Source organism: Marmota marmota, unplaced genomic scaffold, assembly GCF_001458135.2.
Source record: "Marmota marmota marmota unplaced genomic scaffold, marMar, whole genome shotgun sequence".
In the NCBI taxonomy this organism is placed as follows: Eukaryota; Metazoa; Chordata; class Mammalia; order Rodentia; family Sciuridae; genus Marmota; species Marmota marmota.
This window is the reverse complement of record NW_026000249.1, coordinates 9,771,145-9,779,282: the sequence shown is the minus strand read 5'-3', so window position 1 is coordinate 9,779,282 and position 8,138 is coordinate 9,771,145. Positions and strand designations below refer to the sequence as shown.

Below are 8,138 nucleotides of genomic sequence, written 5' to 3'. Positions count from 1 at the left end.
GTATTCAAAGGTCAAGATTTAACACAATTAGTAACTTTTTACTATTTCATCAAGGACATTCTTATTTGGAATTGGAGTCTGTTTTGGTTTGGTTTGTTGCCAGAAGCACACAGCAATCAAGAATATCATGACTACCAATACAGTTTGGTGCCATGACCTTGATTTGTGCTAAGGCACCAGCAGTTTTACCCATCACTGCTTTCACAACACCACTGCAAATGCCAACACAGTGAAAAAGGCAAATGACATCTTAGTATTAACATGAAGATAATTTTGATCTTGCAGACCAAAGAAAGGTTCTCTGAGAACCACTGCCCTAAAGAAACTCACCATGTGGTCCACAAGAAAGCCAACATTTGGAAGGTTGCCTCCAGAGGGCACAGAGGCCTGGCAGTGTACACCAAAGTAGCCACAACAGCCAAGGGAAAGAGTGACAACAACAGCCCACTAAGTTCAGAGGCCTTTATCCTTTTTCTTTTCTCACCTCCCCATAGCCAATGTGCTTGGAAAGGTATACCCTGAAAGAGGAGTAAGATAAACTTTAAAGCTACACCAAGCCACTCCAACCCAGCTCAACCTTGGGTTTGGCCAGAAGAGGAAATGAGATTGAGATCAAAATTGAGATTGTGATTTTTAAACTGGACTTTTAATAATCAAAAGTAACCAGAAAGTTATGGAATCTGCCCAAAATGTTATTAAGAAAACAGGAAGGGCAATACGACAGAGCACAGTTGGAAGCAGGGATTAAAGCTAAATAAAACACTTTCATGTTTCTATCCCCACTGAGTTGAGACTCTTCATTAAACAGTTATGTCTAGTGTCCATTCCATTTATAATGCATACATATCTGAGCTAATTGAAAAGCTCCCTATGTGACATGCCATATTTCTTTTCCTCCTTGTCAACATCATATCATTCTTCTATTCAACAAAGTTTGATTGAATGCCTACTGTGCCAGGCACTCTTCAAAGGACTTGGGAAACACCAATAAGGAGGGAAAAGATAGAAATCTGTTGGTGGAGCTTACATTTGTAATTCATACTTTTTAAAGCTTTTTCCCCCCAAGTAACCATGCAGGCTCAGCAGTAAAGCATGCTGGTATCTTGCAGCAAATATTATGAGTGTTCTATGGGCTAGTCCCAAGAAATATGAATAGCAATCTATATTGAAATGTTCTAAGGCCTGTCCAGCTGGCTCCAACAGTCAAGGTTATCTGATAATCTACTGGGAAGGAGTCCAAGAGCAGAAGGCTCAGGGCAAGATTTGATAAGAGTGACACCATCTTGATTTCAGTGGAATCTAACAGGATTCCAATACCAGCCAGTAGCTGGAGGCACTAGGGGATAGGCCAGCTCCTTCAAGGAAAGAGGCCTGGGGAAGGCTTGTCGGGGATAGTATCTTAGTAAAATGAGTTGGTATTCACTTGGGAACCTTAGTAACAGAAATAAAAATCAGCTCACAGCCTAGAATGTACACTCCAGATTGGATTCAAGACAAAGGACACTCTGATGGGTAAATGATTGCTGCCTGCTGAGCATTTTGAAGGTGTGTTCCAGGGCCAGTTTAAGAACATCAGAGGCACTAAGCCCTGAAAAGACAAATAATATCGAATAAAATAACACTAAACCAGAAAAAAAAAAAAAACAGAAAATAAGTATAATGGAGTCTACCATCATTCTATTTTTCCCCATGATGTCTTCTTCAAAGTTGTCTTTTCTTATCTTCTTAATTTTTTATTTGTTTTAATTTAGTTATACATGACAGTAGAATGCACTTATGTAATTTGATATGTTATACATACATGGGATATAATTTCTCATTTTTCTCAGTGTACATGTTGTAGAATCATCAGTCATGAAGTCACATATATACATAAAGTAATAATGTCTGTTTCATTCTCCTATCTTTCCTATCCCCACAAAGTTCTCTTAATATCCAATGCCTTCAATTGTATGTATGTGCATGCGCATATGTACATGCAAGCACATTAATGTGTGTGCACCATAATCTCATTTAGTCTGTTATAAGGGTCCTCTATGCTGGTCTATCCCCAGCCCAGCCCAGCCCAGCAAAGAACATCAAGGAACTTCTGGCATTTAAGTGATTCATCCTGAACAGGCCTTCTATCTCATTCCACCCTCAGTTCATTCCTTTGCCTCTTTGATTTTATTTTGGCTTAGCACATCTAGTTTGTGACCCAACCACCTACTACTCCAACACTTAGCAATCCTATTTCACTCTTGGTGTTTTTTTCTTCCTCCACTTATGGTACTTCCTTGAAACAACTCTTTCAGGGATGGTCCCCTTAGCCTCCAAGTCTCCTTCATACACTCTGACTTTGTAGGAAGATCTAATTGGGTATGATCTGGCTTCCCCCCCACCACCACAGCTTGGACCCTGGAGGAAATAGTCATAAAACTCGAGGAAAATGCAAAGCTATAGAAAATGACAGACCAATTAAAAAAGAACACTAATAACCTTACATTTAATAATCATAAAATTCTCAGAGCAGAGTTTCTAAAAATGTTATGCTATATGCATTGCATCATCTTAGGGTGTTTGTTGTTGAAACTGCCACTTGGATGGCAGCTTGTGACAAAAGCTTGTGACACTTCTGGCCTACAAAATCAGAGCTCTCTTGGAAAAAAAAAACCCACAGGTGCTGTAGTTAGAGGTCAGACTGGGGTATACTGAAATGGGAAGGACTGAGGGTGGGGGGCTGACATCAATGCAACACCAACTAAATTGACATATATGGCTAGAAATTACATCCTAAATAGCTCTTTGCACTACAGTTGGAAAACACAGAATATTAAGGAAACATAAATGGATTGAATCTATAATTTTCTATGAGCTTCTGTGACTAAAAAGGCACCTCCCACCATCATCCCTCCCCCACCAAAAATAATCTAATTTTAGTAAACCTTCTTTTCCATATGATCAAAGCATAGAAGTTAAATCTACCACTCACCATTATAATCCCTAGGCTGAATTTCTATTTTGTACCAGGGGAGCTATTTTAGACAAACCCTGTGAACTTAAATAGGGAAAGTGATTCATTGGCATGTAAGGTCCGTTTCATGTTGATGTCAGGATGGAGAATCAGATGGTGCTAAATGTTCTCTCAGGTCAATACTTGATGACTTCATAGCTTTCACCAGCATTCTTAATGGTTCAACATTTAGCACTCAAGTTCAGGAGCATTTTGCCAGCTCTTTGTGAAGGAGGAGGCCCAGAGAGATACTATTGAAAGCTTTTTTCAAAAGGTTAGTTAATGCACTAGGGCATGGATTTCATTACATGATCACATAACACTGAGTAGCAGAACATATAGTGAACAATCTAAAAATAATTGCTGCTCAGATGTTGATTAACCGAAAGTTGACCATGAGCCAGGCTTTGGAAAAGTGAAGCCAGGCACTAAGAGTGCAGTTTCCTGAGACTGAGATTCAATAAGGCTGCAGGTTGGAAGGGAATAAAATCATATTCCTGCTAATGCACTTCTCACTCATTTTCCCTTCCTATTTGCCATAACCATTCCCTGCTCTGTGCCAGCAGGACCTGAAAAGGGCTGAGAAAGGACTGCCATCAAGCTGAGGGAAAGGGGTGGTTGGGGGAATCTTACAAAAATAGACAGGAGAACATTAAAGTAGAGGAAGGAGACCAGAGGAAGGAAGGAAAAGGGAAGGTTCTGGAAAGTAAAGTTGATTAAATTATGTTGTGTTTAAGTACGAATATGCAACAACAAGTCTAACTAATATGTATAATTATAATGCACCAATAAACATATTTTTTAAAAAATCTTTTCAACCCTAGAAGAGGAAAAAAAAAAAGGGCTGCCATCATCCTTCTTTGCTATAGCCAGGAGCCATCTTGCCTATGTTAAATATCAACATTGATTATAATTAATGTTTATCAGTAGTGGCTGACTTGTTCTTTCTCCTGTACCACCAGACATAGAAAAGTGAAAGGATCAAACAGAGACCAAGGGAAGACAGAGAAAGTAGACCAAGGTGTGCATCTGAAGCTTCTCCTAAAGACCCAGTCAAGAACGCTTAGAGGAGGGAGGTTTCAAAGGTGGCAGAATAGAGCAGGTCACTTTCCTGACTGTTTCACAGTGTGAAACTATAACAGTGGTTCACTTTATGCTTTGAATGTGGCCCTTGCTGCTCTGCCACTGCAACTTATTTTTAAAATGGACATGTTTCTTTCTTTTCCTCTCCCTACTCACTTATCTGTTTCCCTGGAATCTTTCTTTTCTTCTGCTAACAGCCAATCTCTTTCTTTCACTCTTCCTTTTAATTTTACTTCTAACCTCTCTCCTCCTCCCTCATAATCATCACATCCTACATCACTTCTGTTCTCTCCTGTCCACCAAACAATTGCAAACTTATTGTTTTTTTTTTCTTGTAGGCAATAACTAATCACATCATTTCTGTTTATCGTGACAACATTGTAGACGTCATAGCAGGAACTATTTGGCTTAATGCTGCATATTGTTTGCATTGGCTATTATTATTTTATTTATTTTTTTTAGTTGTAAGTGAACACAATATCTTTACTTCATTTTTATATGTTGCTGAAGATCGAACCCAGGGCCTCACGTGTGCTAGACAAGCACTCTACCACTGAGCCACAATCCCAGCCCTGTTATTATTTTAAAGCCAGCAAAGGGTGGAACTACACTAGAAGAATAGTCAATCAATGGAGAAACTAATTCAAATTAAAAACAAGAAATAAGTCAAAATGACAGGCAATGAAAATCATATTTCAATAATAACATTGAATGTAAATGCCCTAAACTAATCCATCAAAAGACATAGACTGGGGACTGGTGTTGTGGATCAGTGGTAACACACTTGCCTAGCATGCATGAGGCACTGGGTTCGATTCTCAGCACCACATGCAAATAAATAAAATAAAGGTCCATCAACAAAATTTTTTTTTAAAAAAAAAGACATAGACTGGTAGAGTGGATTATAAAACAGGACCCAACAATATGTTGTCTCCAAGAGACTTACCTCATAGGCAAAGATAGCCACAGACTAAAGGTAAAAGGATGAGAAAAAACCATATCATTCATAGGATCTTGCAAACAAGCAGGGGTTTCTATCCTCATATCAGATAAAGTGAACTTCAAGCTAAAGTTCATCAGAAGGGACCAGAATGTCATTTCATACTGCTTAAGGTAATTATACATCAACAAGACATAATAATTGTAAATATTTATGCCCCAAACTATGGAGCATCTACATACATAAAACAAACCCTTCTCAACTTCAAGAATCAAATAGACCACAATAATACTGTATGACTTTAACACACCTCTCTCACCACTGCAGAGATCCTCCAAACAAAAACTAAATAAACTATAAAACTAAAAAATACCATTAGTAATTTAGACTGAATTGAAATACATATAATATTTCATTCATCAATAACTGAATACACTTTCTTCTCAGCAGCACATGGATCCTTCTCTAAAATAGACCATATCTTAGGCTACCAAGCAACTCTTAGAATGCAAGGTATTATCTCTATTTTTTGTATTTGCTATCAGATTATAATGGAATGAAATTAGAAATCAACAATAAAATAAAATATAGAAGCTACTCTAACACCAGGAGACTAAATAATATGCTTTTAAATGACAAAAGGATTGAAGAAGAAATCGGGGATGAAATTTTAAAAAAATACTTAAAGGTGAAGGAGAATAATGATACAACATATCAAATGAAGGCAGTTATGAAGGCAGTGCTAAGAGAATAGTTCATTGCATTGAGTTCACTCATTAAAAGAATAGAAAGTCAATAAGTAAATAACCTAACTTACATCTCAAGGCCCTAGAAAAAGAAGGATGAATCAATACCAAAAGTAGTAAAAGACAGGAAATAATTAAAGTCAGAGGTGAAACAGAAACAAAAGAAACAATCCAAAAAATCAACAAAACAAAAAATTGCTTCTTTGAAAAAATAAATAAAATTGATAAACTCTTAGCCACACTAACAGAGAGAGAGTAAACTCAAATTATTAAAATTCATGATAAAAAAGGAAATATTAGGGGCTGTGGTTGTAGCTCAGTGGTAGAGTGCATGCCTCGAACACATGAGGCCCTGGGTTCAATTCTCAGCACCACATAAAAATAAGGATATTGTGTCTATCTACAACTAAAATTTTTTTTTTAAAAAATCAGGGCTGGGGCTGGGGCTGGGGCTCAGTGGTAGAGCACTTGCCTGGCATGTGTGAGGTGTTGGGTTCAATCCTCAGCACCACATAAAAATAAAATAAAGGTATTGTGTCCACCTACAACTAAAAAAATACATATTGAAAAAAAGGAAATATCACAATGGACACTACTGAAATACATACAATCAGAAACCATTTTGAAAAATTATACTTAGAGGAGGCAAGGAAGGAGGGAGAGTACCTAGAACTAAGTTGGGCATCCTGAGCTTCTTCCCTCTGCCAAAGTTCTCACCACACTTGCTTGTCTTGATCTCTTTTCTTGCATGTCTGTCCTCCCTTCTGCTACCTGTAATGAGAGTTCTTGAAGGCAAGGTGCCAGGTTCTGCTTTTGCCAATTCTCTCTGTGTGGTACACAGTGTACTCACACTGAATGACTAAATTAATAATTATTTTTTTAAAGAGATATGTAGGGCTGGGACTGGGGCTCAGTGGTAGAGTGCTTGCCTAGCATGTGTGAGGCCCTATGTTCAATACTCAGCATCACATAAAAATAAATAAATAAAAATAAAGGTATTAAACAACAACAACAACAACAACAAATCTTTAAAAAAAAAAAAAAAAGAAATATGTAGGCCAGGTACGATGGCACATGCCTGTAATCCCAGTGGCTCAGGAGGCTGAGGCAGGAGAATTGCAAGTTCAAAGTCAGCCTCAGTAACTCAGTGAGGCCCTCAGCAACTTAGCACGACCCTGTCTTAAAAAATAAAAAGGGCTGGAAATGTGGCTCAGTGGTTAAGCACACCTGGTTTCAATCCCCAGTACCAAAAAATAAAAATAAAAAAGAGACATGTAGTGCCCAAAAGTCAGAAAATGCTCTACACACACAAACCCACACATACATGCACACACACAAATAAAAAATGTGTACATGTCAAAGTAACATAGGCACCAACTGAAGGAGTTCCCAATGGTCAAAGATGGAACAGTTTAAACAGCAAGATAACTGAAGTATGATTGAATTTAGAACACAAAGTATAGAATAAATATCTATTAGTAGATATTGCTATAAATAATGATTTAATAAATGGGGATGAAGAAACAAATCTCCCACACAGAAGAATTCCAAATTTTGCAGACACTCCACCAAAAAAGAAGTGGAACTCCTTAATTGTGGGTTTCACAAAGTGACTTCTTTCCAAAGAATACAGAATGGAAAGAAGGGAAAAAATGATAGGTTTAAAGTAGACAAAACTGACAAGTACTATTTCAGCCAAGTAATCAAAGTTAACATCAAAAGTCATAAATCATCTTCATAGTATGTGCCCTTCATATGATGTGATGAAAATGGTACTAGGTTTCTGTAGACTTCCTCCCCCAAACCTGTAACCCCAGTACAATCATGAGAAAAGCATTAGAAAAATACCACTAGAAGGGCATTTTATAAAATATCTGACTGGTACTCCGTAAATCTGTCAAGGTCTTCAAAACCAAGAAAAGTCTGAGAAACTGTCACAACTAAGAGGAGCCTATGGAGACATGACAACTAAATGTAACATGGTATCTTGGATAGGATCCTGAAACAGAAAAAGAACATTAGGGAAACCAAGGAAGTTTGAACAAGCAATGGGCTTTGATATATTGTAATATATTAAAATTGATTTATTGATTTTAACAGATGTACCATACTAATATAAAATGGTAATAATAGAAGAAAATATGAGCTGGGTGGGGGGCAGGGAGTGAAGTATATGGGAACTATTTGTACCTTCAGATCAATTTTTCTGTAAAAATAAAACTATTCTGGAAAAGCCTTTTTAAAAATGGAAAGAAGGAAAGGAGAGAGGGGAGAGAGGGTGGAAGGAAAGAAGGAGACAGAGATCTACAACTTACCCATATATATATATATATATATATATATATATATATATATATATATATATATATATATATGT

The 8,138-nt window shown here is 37.2% G+C and overlaps 1 non-coding gene across 1 annotated transcript; it reads left to right on the top strand.

Annotated features, from left to right (window-relative positions):
• Window positions 1-6,065: 6,065 nt before the first annotated feature.
• Trnas-cga lies at window positions 6,066-6,138 on the top strand. The gene has a single exon. It is a non-coding gene; the product is annotated as a tRNA-Ser (tRNA).
• Window positions 6,139-8,138: the final 2,000 nt, after the last annotated feature.